At 43.5% G+C, this 13,332-nt stretch overlaps 1 protein-coding gene across 3 annotated transcripts in view; it reads left to right on the forward strand.

Annotated features, from left to right (window-relative positions):
• Positions 1-7,165: 7,165 nt before the first annotated feature.
• The window catches only part of nlgn4xa (neuroligin 4 X-linked a), a 118,982-nt gene continuing 112,815 nt past the window's right edge, over positions 7,166-13,332 (forward strand). Inside the window, exon 1 of one of the 3 annotated variants that reach the window (XM_072657176.1) lies at positions 7,166-7,547. The gene's annotated coding sequence lies outside the window, so the exon portion shown is untranslated. Of the gene's footprint in view, positions 7,548-7,691; positions 7,785-13,332 lie in introns of those variants that run through there. The other 2 variants (XM_072657177.1, XM_072657179.1) reach the window with 2 other exon arrangements.

The raw sequence follows: 13,332 nt of genomic DNA on the forward strand, positions 1-13,332 counted from the left end.
ATAATAGTGTCATGTTATCATTGCTGGTAATTGTAATGACAGATTCTATAATGTTGGATGTCATAGCTGTTAAATGTAATGTGTTTGCTTAGATTGGCTACTCTGCCGCTATATAAGGGTCTGAGGAAACATAAAACACTGGTACTGTTATTTACTGTATGTTACAGAATGACATTTATGGCATAGAGTGGATTTCTGGGCTACAGTTAGGGGGTTGTAAAGTGTAAAGTGTCCACTGCGGTTAATAAGGGCCACAGCACTGGGGAAAAAGCTGTTAACATGTCTGGTTGAGCTGGCTTTGATAGTTTTGAGTCTTCTAAACGAGGAAAGTGGTTGGAAGAGGTGATGTCCAGGGTGAGCGGGGTCAGCTACAATCTTGCCTTTGTGACCTTGCTGTTGTAGATGTCCTGAAGCATTGGCAGAGCACACCAGATGATCCTCTCTGCTGTCCTGATTATGCAATGGATTTTGGCTCCTTCTTGAAAGATGGATGCTCCAAACCAGATGCTATGGATGATCGCTGGGTGGTACTTGCTTATCAGGGCCTGTGGCGGGTTGAATTTCTTCAGCTGCCTCGGGAGGAATATCCTCTGCTGTGCTGTCTTGGCCATGGAGACTGTATTTGCCTCCCACTTCAGGTTCTTGGATGTGTCCATGAGTGACCCCACGGTGGAAGCCAGATGTTGAGGAATGGGTATAATGGAACGAGTGAAGTCCAACAACTATCTCTACGGTCTTTTCTGTGCTAGGCAACAGGTGGTTGCTGCCTGAACAGAACAGCAGCGTCTGAACTTCCTCTTTGTAGGCTGAATAATCACCATTGCTTATGAGGCGCACAACACTGATGGCGTTGGCGAACTTCAGGATTTTCACAAATGGGTCCTTGGAGACGAGGTCGTTGGTGTAAAGATTAAAGATAAAGGGAGGAAGCAGACATCCTTGTGGTACTCCAGTACTGAGAGTCTGGGTGTCTAAAACTGGGTGTCTATGGTTTTCCTAACCATACCTGCTGCCCCCTGTGGGTCAGGAAATCCACAATCCACCAGACGATGGGATCTGACATCGAGAGCTCAGACAGTTTGACCTGCAGGAGTCACAGGAGCACTGGAGTCCACAAACAGAACTCTAACATTGTGCAGGGCCACCAGCACATAGTCATTAGGTCCAGCAATGGGGATGGTGAGACTTGTCAGTAGACCTTTTTCAGGCCATTGGTGAGCTGGCGGTCAGTTTTTCACACCTTGTAGATGGTAAACTCTTAGCGGCCTCGCCTAACTTAAGTTGGGTTGTTAGCAGCAATGTGGCTATTCAGCTTGTCTGAGTATTTTTCCTCTTGCTGCTCGCATCCCTTTCACCAGCCTGTATTTGTCCTCAAAAGACTCATTTCACTGTCTGTGGTGATGCTGAAAGAAGACTTGTAGTGCAGTGCATGATTATCTTTTCATAAGCACTGCACTGGAACAGGACTGGAGACAGCAGTGGTAAATGATGGTACAGTTTCATGCTTGCTCTCGCTCCTTCTTTCGCCCCCATTCACACTCACATAAAAGCTTGTTTTCCTGCCTTTGTGGGGGATAGGAGAGAGTGGGGCGCAGCCAACCATGGGGTAAAATGGAACTTGGCCTTCCTATATAGTTAAAGAGGTTCGGGTAGAACATCAGGTAGATCATGTTCTAGTATGCAAATTTGATTGGACAGATAAACTATATGGACAAAAGTATTGGGACACCTGCTCTTTCATTGTTTCATACAATCGATAGTATTAAGAAAAGAGCTTATTCTGCCTTTGAGGTAATTGTTTTTACTGTCCAGGGAAGCCTTTCTATTAGATTTTGGAGGAGCATTGCTGTAAAAGTTTAAGTGCAGTTAAAGTGTGTTTTATTATGATCAAATGAAACTACTCCTCTTGTGGTGTGTGCTTGGTGACTGTTGGGCTTGAACTCCCAACCCTGGTAATGGGAGCCCAGTGTATTTCCACTGTGAAGACGGCAGGAAAAACCAGGAGTGATGTTTACTCAAACTAAAGACAACAACTCAAATGCTTTTCTCTTTTCTGTTCACAACTTTTCACTTTTCTGTTCGCAACATAAACCCACTGTTACCGTTCGCCCCTCTACAAAGGTGCGACAGGGAAGTGTGTTTGGCTGGGTGTATTAATGCCGTGCCACACAGGTGGGTCTGGTCAGCGTTGATTACTGCTGGGAATTCTGGGGCTTGGAGTTCTTTGCTCCAACCCCACCAGCTTTCCTACTTTGCTGGCCGGGCCCCCTGCTGGTGGCAGGCGGTACATGCTGCCTGCTCACAAGGATGTTAGATGATCGCCCAACCGCATCTTCAACTCTTCACAAAAATATAGGTTGGAGTACCATCATTCCAGAGAACACAGTTTCACTTAATACCCCTTTATTCCACACCTGGCATTAGGGATGGCGCCAGAGAGCCCGGTTGTACTGCCAGTATTTATCTACAGGGACTAGGCAAGCTGTGTATGTGTGTGTGTGTGCATTTGCACATCTTTGTTAGCAATGGCTGCAACTTAAAGTAGCTGAATGCATTAATTTGAGTTGTTTTTGAGAATTCACACCAGTATTATTTTAATGTCTCTCTTGGTGGCTGTAAAATAGCACAATTTGAAGCATGTAATGTCAGAAACTCATAGTGAGAGCCAGCTGTGAGGCTTTTTGGGCTCTAACATTGGTCAGACGTTGCATTGTAGTTTAAAATGAATGAAGGGTTGATGGCAAATCCCAACATTGCACAGATGTTGAATTATGATTGGAATTCAAACATTGGAAAACACTAGGCAGACCTCATGCTCCTACGTTAGGCAGACATAACATTTTGGTTACTTAACACCATGACGTCTAACAGCTTTAGAATTGCACGTCGGGTGAACGTTAACAGTACGATGTTTAGGAGAAGTTCATAATGTTATCAACGTCAGCTGTCGTCACTATTCCACATCGATTTGACGTTGGCAGTAGATATATATTCAACATCTGTCCAACGTTGGGTTTTACCATCAACCATTCATTTTCAACCACAATGTAACGTCTGCCCGATGTTAGAGCCCAAACTCCTTCTGATGCCAAATTGAGGGCCTGTGCCTGCTGGGATGCTGACCTTTTTTTCTTTTCGTTCTTTTTACTTTTTCCATTAAAGGTGGATTTGCTGTTGTCTTCATTCCCCCGGTGCACTTGGCTGCGTTGAATATGAGGATGCCCCTCAGTGTAGACCCCGAGCTTAAATAAAGAATGATGAAGATGATGGTGGTGTTTGTAAACAGACAAACAAAAAACGTCCACACCACGTCACGCTGGGAATACACTGAGCTAAACACTCTCTTATCTCTCGCTCTGGCATACACACACACTCCCTCCCCTCCTCTCGGGTCATACGTCATGCCTGCGTGCCCCTACTCCCCCAACACCCCTCCACCATCCCCTGCCACGCGGAATCCATTTGCGAGGCTGGAGGCGACGAGTTTCATCTGCACGCGCTGCCGCCTTTGATCTTAGGCTAGCTTTCTGCGCGTAACAGTCTCTATCAGGGCCGGTCAAGAGCACACGTCAAGCGCTACACATTACATTATACATATGCTGCGATACGCATGCGCTAACATTGGTAAAGCCTGGAACTGCCCATAGACCTATGGAGGCTTATCTAGAGTATGATGGAAGAAACCAGTGAGATAACATAGGCTACTGGGAGTGCAGTGGTCATTAGCATTAGCACTATCCAACAGTCACATCCATGGTCTTCAAAACACCCCTTCCTAACTACATGATGTGTCCAAAAGTTTGTAGACCCCAGCTCATCCAACGTGACTTCTGAAATCAAGGGTATTAATAGATTGGCTGCAGCAACAGCCTCTACTCTTCTTTGAGGGCTTTATACTAGATTGTGGACCACTGGTGTGAGGATTTGATTGCATTCATTCACTCATCTCAAAGGTATTGGATGGAGCTCCATCACTCCAGATAAAGCGTTTCCACAGTTTCACAGCCCAATGTCGAAGAACTGTCCTTAGGCTGGTGTTACTGCTCCAGAGTGCCCCATTCTACTGACTGTACTTTACAGAGTGGCGTTTCTCCAGAATGAAGATCTAGATCTAGCTCTAGAGAAGCTGAAGTCTCAGTTGTTAACAGTGGTGGTGAATGGAGTCAGACACCAAAGTGTTTTATATGTGGTTGGTGTGGTACAGCGCAAAACATCTGTATAAATATAATATAATAAATATAAAAAATAGAATATACATATAATATCTGTCTAAATATAATATAATAAATATAGAAAATAGAATATACATATAATATCTGTATAAATATAATATAATATAAATAATACTACCTGCCAGTGAGCCATTACACCATGTGAAAGACTTTCAGTTCTGGGTGACTATACTACACTGCACCAACCAACACCAGTCCTTGGGCAAGACTCCTAACACTACACTGGCCCACCTCTGTAATACAAGTAACCTTGTAAGTCACTCTTACGCTCATAAGCATCAGCTAAATGCCTAGACCTAAAGTTTACCTATTACACCTAAACCTAATTCTAACCTTAAACTGAAATTAACCTACTACACCTAAACCTAATTCTAACCTTAAACTGAAATTAACCTACTACACCTAAACCTAATTCTAACCTAAACCTAACCTGCTACACCTAAACCTAATTCTAACCTTAAACTGAAATTAACCTACTACACCTAAACCTAATTCTAACCTAAACCTAACCTGCTACACCTAAACCTAATTCTAACCTTAAACTGAAATTAACCTACTACACCTAAACCTAATTCTAACCTAAACCTAACCTGCTACACCTAAACCTAATTCTAACCTTAAACTGAAATTAACCTACTACACCCAAACCTAATTCTAACCTAAACCTAACCTGCTACATCTAAACCTAATTCTAACCTAAACCTAACCTGCTACACCTAAACCTAATTCTAACCTTAAACTGAAATTAACCTACTACACCTAAACCTAATTCTAACCTAAACCTAACCTGCTACACCTAAACCTAATTCTAACCTTAAACTGAAATTAACCTACTACACCTAAACCTAATTCTAACCTAAACCTAACCTGCTACACCTAAACCTAATTCTAACCTTAAACTGAAATTAACCTACTACACCTAAACCTAATTCTAACCTAAAGCTAACCTGCTACATCTAAACCTAATTCTAACCTAAACCTAACCTGCTACACCTAAACCTAATTCTAACCTTAAACTGAAATTAACCTACTACACCTAAACCTAATTCTAACCTAAACCTAACCTGCTACACCTAAACCTAATTCTAACCTTAAACTGAAATTAACCTACTACACCTAAACCTAATTCTAACCTAAACCTAACCTGCTACACCTAAACCTAATTCTAACCTTAAACTGAAATTAACCTACTACACCTAAACCTAATTCTAACCTAAAGCTAACCTGCTACATCTAAACCTAATTCTAACCTAAACCTAACCTGCTACACCTAAACCTAATTCTAACCTTAAACTGAAATTAACCTACTACACCTAAACCTAATTCTAACCTAAACTTAACCTGCTACACCTAAACCTAATTCTAACCTTAAACTGAAATTAACCTACTACACCTAAACCTAATTCTAACCTAAACCTAACCTGCTACACCTAAACCTAATTCTAACCTTAAACTGAAATTAACCTACTACACCTAAACCTAATTCTAACCTAAACCTAACCTGCTACACCTAAACCTAATTCTAACCTAAACCTAACCTGCTACATCTAAACCTAATTCTAACCTAAACCTACTAAACCTAATTCTAACCTTAACCTAACCTGCTACACCTAAACCTAATTCTAACCTAAACCTACTAAACCTAATTCTAACCTTAACCTAACCTAAACTTAACTTACTACACCTAAACCTAATTCTAATCTTAAACTGAACTTAACCTACCACACCTAAACCTAATTCTAACCTTAATCTAAACCTAAGCTTAACCTACTACACCTAAACCTAATTCTAACCTAAACCTAACCTACTAGACGTAAACCTAATTCTAACATAACCTAAACCTTGCTATATTTCTGCAGGATTTTCTGTTCAATAAAGCCTCTTTCACGAACATGTGGCTTTGATTTCCAATGTCTGTCTAACGTTGGATCTTTATGGATACGCTGGATATGTGACTGATTTCCAACCACAGTGCAGCGTCCTGGGTTGGGTTTGACATTTCAGCTAAAATGCAACATCTGCCTGACGTTAGAGTATAACATCTTTCCGACGTCAAACAGACATCCAGCGCCTCCTGGGTGTGTAAGTTAGATAAACACACAAACACACAAACGAATGAATGACCAACACTGCATTCTGTCATCAAACGCAAGCAATCAAATCCAGGCAGTGTTCAAAGGGCTCTGAAAGCGCGTGAGGCGCGAGTCTGTGCTCGGTGTTTGCTTGTACGTGTGTGCGCGCGTGCGTGTGTGCGTGTGTGTGTGTGTGTGTGTGTGCGAAGTTAGAAAAGTGTTACGCAGCTGGTTAACGGTGATGGAGTGAATGCGGCAAGCTATTGGCTGTGGGCTTTGTAAATTTCACTCAGCACAGTCCAATGGCAGCAAGAGAGAGCGAGCGAGAGAGGAGAGGGTGAGCGACTGGTCTAGCTTTGGTGTCTCTCTCTCTCTCTCTCTCTCTCTCTCTCTCTCTCTCTGTATATTTCCCTCTCTTTCATCTCCTCTTCCCTGCCTCCCTCTCTCTCTCTCTCTCTGTCTCTCTCTCTCTCTCCCTCCCTCCCTCTCCCACTCTCTCTCTCTCTCTCTCTCTCCCTCTCTCTCTCTCTCTCTCTCTCTCCCTCTCTCTCTCTCTCTCTCTCTCTCTCTCCCTCCCTCTCTCTCTCTCTCTCTCTCTCTCTCTCTCTCTCTCTCCCTATCTCTCTCCCTCTCTCTCTCTCTCGCTCTCTCGCTCTCCCCCCCCCTCTCTCTCTCTCTCTCTCTCTCTCTCTCCCTCTCTCTCTCCCTCTCTCTCTCGCTCTCCCCCCCTCTCTCTCTCTCTCTCTCTCTCTCTCTCTCTCTCTCTCTCCCTCTCTCTCTCCCTCTCTCTCTCGCTCTCCCCCCCCCTCTCTCTCTCTCTCTCTCTCTCCTCCTCTTCCTCGATGTGAATCTCCTCCACTCTTTCTGCTATGGTGTCGCGCGCTTGCTGAGAGCAGCAGCAGCAGCAGCCCCCGGGAGTGTCCCCAAATCTCTCTCTCTCTCTCTCTCTCTCTCTCTCTCTGTGCCTCTCTCTCTCTCGCGCGCGCGCTCTCTGGTCGGACTGCAACACCGCTCGGATTCTCCTTTTATCATTATTGTTATTTCCACTGGAAGGAGAGAAGAAGGGAGGAGGAGGAGGAGCAGGAGGAAGAGGAGGAGGCACGGTGGAGTTTTTATTATTATTATTATATATATTTTTAATTTCCCCTCCTTTTGGAGCTCCCGCGCGCGTTTTTTCCTCCGCATCATCAAACCCCCCCATGAAGCGCGGTGGCGGCGCGGCGACGGCAAAACGAGCGGTAAGGTAAGTCCTAAGCGAGGCGCGCGTGCGGTGCATGCGTGCTTGCTTGAGTGTGTGTGTGTGTGTGTGTGTGTGTGTGAAAGTGTGTGTGAAAGTGTGTGTCTTTCTCCGGACGTTTTTTTGCATTCTGTCCTGTATGAAAGTGCGGCTGATCACCGGCTCGCGCCTAAAAAACGGAGCCGAAAGCGCGCGCCGTTTCCCCCTATGGCGCCGGTGTCCTGCAGTAGTGTGACGCTGAAGGTAAGTGTGGAGCCTTGGTGGAGCCTCATATGTAGTTGTTTATAAACAGTAAGGTTGAAGAAAAAGTGCTGGGCTGGGTGGTGGTGGTGGTGTTGGGTGGAGGGGGGTAGGGGTTGTTGGGGGTGGGCAAGGGCACACCATGTAGTACTTACCTGTGTCTAACCTGAAACGGTGCCCTAGATCAAACAAATAAAGCAAGCATGCGCTTCCAGTGCTTGGTGCATTTATTGACCCCCCCCTCAGAAGACCCTCGTGCAAAAGAAAAAAGGGTGAAAATGCGCAGTATTGAGACTCGAGGCGCTGAGCTCATGATGAAGCTTGTTTAAGGCGCGAGCGCTTAGTATCGCCTGCCAAGTCGAGGGTAGGGGCTAATCTGGAGCAACAGTAGGCTGAGACTGGACTGGGAAAGCAGCCGTAGGGCTAAACGCATGCATGCATGCATGCACGCACGCGCGCGCGTAACGTAAAGAGAGGGAGAGCAAAGCGCGTGCGGAGTTGCTGGGGTGAAAGTTGGAATTGGGACCGTGCGTTTGGTGGTGCTTCGCGAAAGCTCGCGCGAGTTACAGGCGCTTCGCTTGCTTTGGTGGTGGTTGGGGGGGGTGGAGGTAATGGGGATGAGGTGGTTGGGAAATTGGTGGAAGGGGGGTTGGGGGGTGGGGGGCAACGTGTTCCAGTCTAGCCTCGTCAGGATGGCGCGTGCCACTGTCCCGCCAGTTCGCCACTGAACCGCAAGGTGGTACTGTGGACATCTGCATACGTGCGCTTGTTTTTTTGGTGAGGGGGGCTGTGAAGGAAAGACAAGGTGGGAACAGGGAAGAAGAGGAGGACGGGGGCACCTCGGGGGGCTGGAGCAGCGCAGTGCTTTTTAAACTTCTCTGCAACCCTTTCAGCTGGAAGGACCCGTATGTGGCTCTACCCTTCAGTTCCTCACTGCATAACTTCCACAGTAACCCAGTGAGTCGTGATGGCTGATGCAGGGCAGTTAAAGAAAAAAGGCAGTTAAAGGGGAATGTCACCAAATTTCCAAAGTTTCTGCATTATTTAGTTGGTGAGATCTGAATCTGGCCACTCAAAGTGATTTGGTGAGAAAATCGTTCGTTGCGGAGAAACTTACCGATTCAGATTTCTTTACAGTGGAGGTGAATGGAACCAGGGGTCACAAATGTGGCTATTTTATTTGCTATCCAAAGTGAACAGTGAATCTACACTTTTCTAAAAAATATGTATATATTTGGGAACTACTTTACCTCACAATGCCCTGCACATACCTTCTCCACTATCATTCGCCTTATAAAACAATGTATTGCGTGGTATATTTAATATGTAATACAGATATACAGAACGACAACGCCCTGCTCATACCTCTCCTCAGTTAACTGCTCAAACAGATGTTAGGCCAACGCAAATCTTATGTGTTGAGTGGTTGTATATGTTATACAGGCCCTAGCAAAATAGCACTAAATAAAAAAAATTAAAAAAACATTGGTGAGACTGTTTGCCTCACAACACCCTGCACATGCTGCTCCACCATCACTAGCCACACAAAATGATGTTTTTAGGCCAAAAGTTCATCTTAAAACAATGTCTCAGTGTCTCAGTGATGGGTTTTATGTGTATTACAGATAATGGCAAAATGGTAGTTAAAAAAAAGTCTATCTTTGGGGACTATTTTTCTTTACAACGTTCTGTACCTACCTCTTCACCATAAAAGGCTTTAAAAGATAAGACAGATTTAGGCCAAAGCTTCATCTTAAAATGTTCAAGAACAATGCTTCATGTCTTCTGGGTTTTAGGTGTTATGATAATAATAGATTTAATTAAAAAAGTATGTTTTTGTTGGGAACTATTTTGCCCCACAGTGCCCTGCACATACCACTCCACCAGTCATTGCTTTTTAGGCCAAATGTCACCCTAAAACTGTCAAAAAGCAATGCCTCAAAGCTTGGTTTTATATATAATGCTAATAATGAGGAAATAGTAGTAGAGTTTTAAAAATAAATACATTTTGGGGGAGCTTTTTTGCCTGACAACGTCCCTTACTTTTTCACCATTAATAACTTCAAAAGTTTAACAGTTTATGCCAAAACTTCATCTGAAAACTAACTATCTAAAACAAATTCTCATGTCTTTTTTTGTCATTTTTAATGTTTTTAATGTGAAAATAACAGTAAATAAAAAGTAGGTTTTCTTTAGGAACTACTCCACCATTAATATCTCCTAAAAATGTAAAACTTCGGGCAAAACGTTCTTTTAAAATGATTCAAAAACATCTTAAGAATCAGGCAGCAGATTCAGAACCATTTTTTGTAATAACTTCCTCTGAGAGGCATCAAAACACATCAGACGTCGGCTCTAATTCCAATCACCACCACTGTGGATGGGTTCCTTTAGAGCACAGCATTTAACACTAAAACACTCTGCTAAACCACCTCATTATTTACATTCTAACCATTTAATTATGGTTTAGTTAGAGGTTTAGAAACTGATGGATAACCCTGAGGATTAAGGGGTTCACATTAGCCATTACCAGTAGGCTTGGGTGGTACACTGAGCTGAGCACGGCGGATCTGTAGCTGAGCTAGCTCAGCAAAGGCTAGCTTAGCGAGTGTGCTACAGATCCAAAACCATGAGGAAAAAACGTTGCTTTCATTTTGTGTCCTTTCAACAGCAGTCGTACCGCAGTATAGCGGGAATACTTAAAGCTGGTATGAAATAAGTGGATCCCACCCAAACTAACTTAGCAACGGAAGATAAGGTCTAGGTAAGAATCGACGCTAGCCTGCTGGAGTACGTTCCTGATAAGGCATTGTTAACGCATTGTGCTGGTGACCGAAGTTTCATAAGACGACCCCCAAGCTGATGGCCTGCCCTCCTCCAGAAGAATAGTGGTGATTGTATTCTTATCAGTTAATGGTTTACAGTGGGCGGCGTTGTCCATTCTCCACTCATAGCCATAGCATACTGGTCCCATCCGAAATGTGTTTTTATGGGGTCTTTAAAAAAGCTCCATCGTTCCTAACAGGGAATTGAATCCTATTGATTTCTTATCAGGCGCTGCAGCGCAATTTCTTTAAACACCGCAAAGGGACCCGTCCAGATGTGAGCGATTTTAAGAATCTGGACACGACAAAGCCATGGAGGTGTCTTATCACGACCGCCTTCTGGCTATGAGGATCAATGTTTATTTTGGTTTGGATCTTGGCGATTGAAAGGTGGATTTGAGCAGAGGCTGTACACTCCAGTCTCTCTCTCTCTCTCTCTCTCTCTCTCTCTTTGTCACTCTACCTCTCTCTCTCTCTCTCACTGGATCACTAGCTGGGCCGGGTGTTCTCGGCGCTGTCACCTTTAAATAAATCCCCCTCTCCATTCATTCGTGGCTCTCTGGGGTCCCTGTCCACACTTGGGCAGTCGCTAGAAGAATGGAGAGAGAGAGAGAGAGAAAGAGAGAGAGAGAGTGCGAGCGAGAGATAGGTAGCGAGAGCACTGCTTGGAGAAAAGCATATTCTAGCTGGCTCTCCCTCTTGCCGGGTGATAGCAGGTGGCGTTCGCGGCGGCGGAACTACCGCTTCTGTTCCGTGAAGTTCACCCAAAGGTCAACTGAGGTTTTTTACGCTTTATTTCTTGCCTTTTTTCCCCACCTTTTCCTCCACGGAGACTCTCTCTCTCTCCCTGTCCCTCGTCCCGGACGGCCAGTGTCACCCGCAGTGTGTTCCCCCCTCACTGGAATAAAGCCTCCCTCCAAACCTGCCCTCCACAAGATCTTTTATAATAATTAAAATGCAAATGAGGTGCCTGCACCTTCATTGAAATTCGCATGAGTTATCGGCCGAGGCCATCGCGCAGACAGCGAACGCTATCTTCTCACTCCTCTTGTTGCCATTTTGCTCTCTTCCAGGACGTTTGGTGGGTGTAAGTGTTTCCCCTTTTTCTCTCTTTTTTTAAAAAAGGCTGGCTATGGGCTGAAGATTGGAGTTTCTTCTCCTGTGCCTCAGACTTATCTCGCTCAAGGATAAACGAGGCAGCAGAGCAGACCTTCAAGGCTGTCTGTGACAGAGTCCAGACTTCTCCAATACACACACAGGCTGCTCTCTCCCACACACTCACGCTTTTTGGCAGAATCTAATTATACATATCAAGTATATGACAATATTTGACACTAGTGTGTGTGTTGTGTGTGTTGGAGCTCCAAGTGAACGGTCCATGAGAAATGCTAGCTAGCATTGCTAGTGATCAATAAAAAAGCGGATAGCTGGTACATGGCATTATGCTGCTGGTGGGGGATGGCTACTGGCTTTGGTTCACTGTTAGCAACGTAATGTCTAGAATAAAAAAAAACTGTTGCTGTTGCTCTAGAACTAGTAATGTTTTAGTTTATGTTAATGAGTTAATGAGTTTTATTAAGTAAAAAAAACACTTTTACTGTGTTTTACTGTTTACTGTTATTGGAAGCATTTGGCATTTGTGTCAATGTTTCCTTCAAACGACATTATTTCATATTTTATCGGCTGGTCAGTCGTTTTGTTTTGTTACAATGTTTTAGAGCGTTTAATCTGTCAAGTTTTCTGGAAGTTTCCAGAACATTTTATTTATTTGTTTATTACGTTTATTAGTACAATTGAATTTGGGCTTTTCACATTTTGTAGGAGTACAGCAAGTTCATCCTTATCCAACCTAATCATTAAAAGTGCTTATGATCAGTGTAAATGTAGAAATGTTTTAGCAATTATAGCAATTGTGTTTAAATAAACGCTCTTATCTATGACACGTTGATTGAATATTACTTCTTAGGGTTTTATGTATTGGTTTTATCACAGTTTTTTTTTGTACTCTATTAAATTTATTGTATTTCCATAATGTTAATGTTTGTCTAGCTGGGAATGTTGTGCAAAAGATGTTCTAGTAATACATAATGTACATAATACATCACATGTTTTTAAAAAAAAGAAACTGGTGGTGCTGCTGGTGTTGTTATTTCTAAAACGCTAATTCTTAATGTTATAAATCTTCTTAAAGCGTTTGCAAGGTTAGCGTCTTTAGCTGACCTTTTTCTTCTGATCTAGCTTTGCTGCAAACCAGCAGCTAAAACGTGATATAATGTGCCTTCATACATTTTTAACTGGAATTGCTAGCAGCCAGTTCTTACCTGGGGTAACTACACCCTCCTTTGCCATGTAGTGATGCTAGTTCAAAGCTAATTGATTCGTCTCTGTGATGCTAGCTGGATCTATCTGAGGGAGTCCTAGGGGGATACCGCTGGCTGAAGACTCCGGTGGAAGCAGTTTGTCCTGTATTTTTTTTTCCCAACTGGATGTCAAGGTCTGTGTGCTTTGTCACAGGGAAATGTGAAATGCTCATTATCCTGTTGATGGTATTTTTGAGGGCACTCAATACGTAGTTCCTAGTGGAATTTAGGGGGGATTTATTATTATTTTATTTAATATTTATTATTCTACTTTCTCAACATGTTGCAGTTGATCAGCTATTCCATTTGCTTAAGCAAACAATGCTAAATGCTAAATCTTAAATATTTGATGCACAGATTCTTAAA

The sequence above is a fragment of the Salminus brasiliensis genome, chromosome 15 (assembly GCF_030463535.1).
Source record: "Salminus brasiliensis chromosome 15, fSalBra1.hap2, whole genome shotgun sequence".
Lineage (NCBI taxonomy): Eukaryota > Metazoa > Chordata > Actinopteri > Characiformes > Bryconidae > Salminus > Salminus brasiliensis.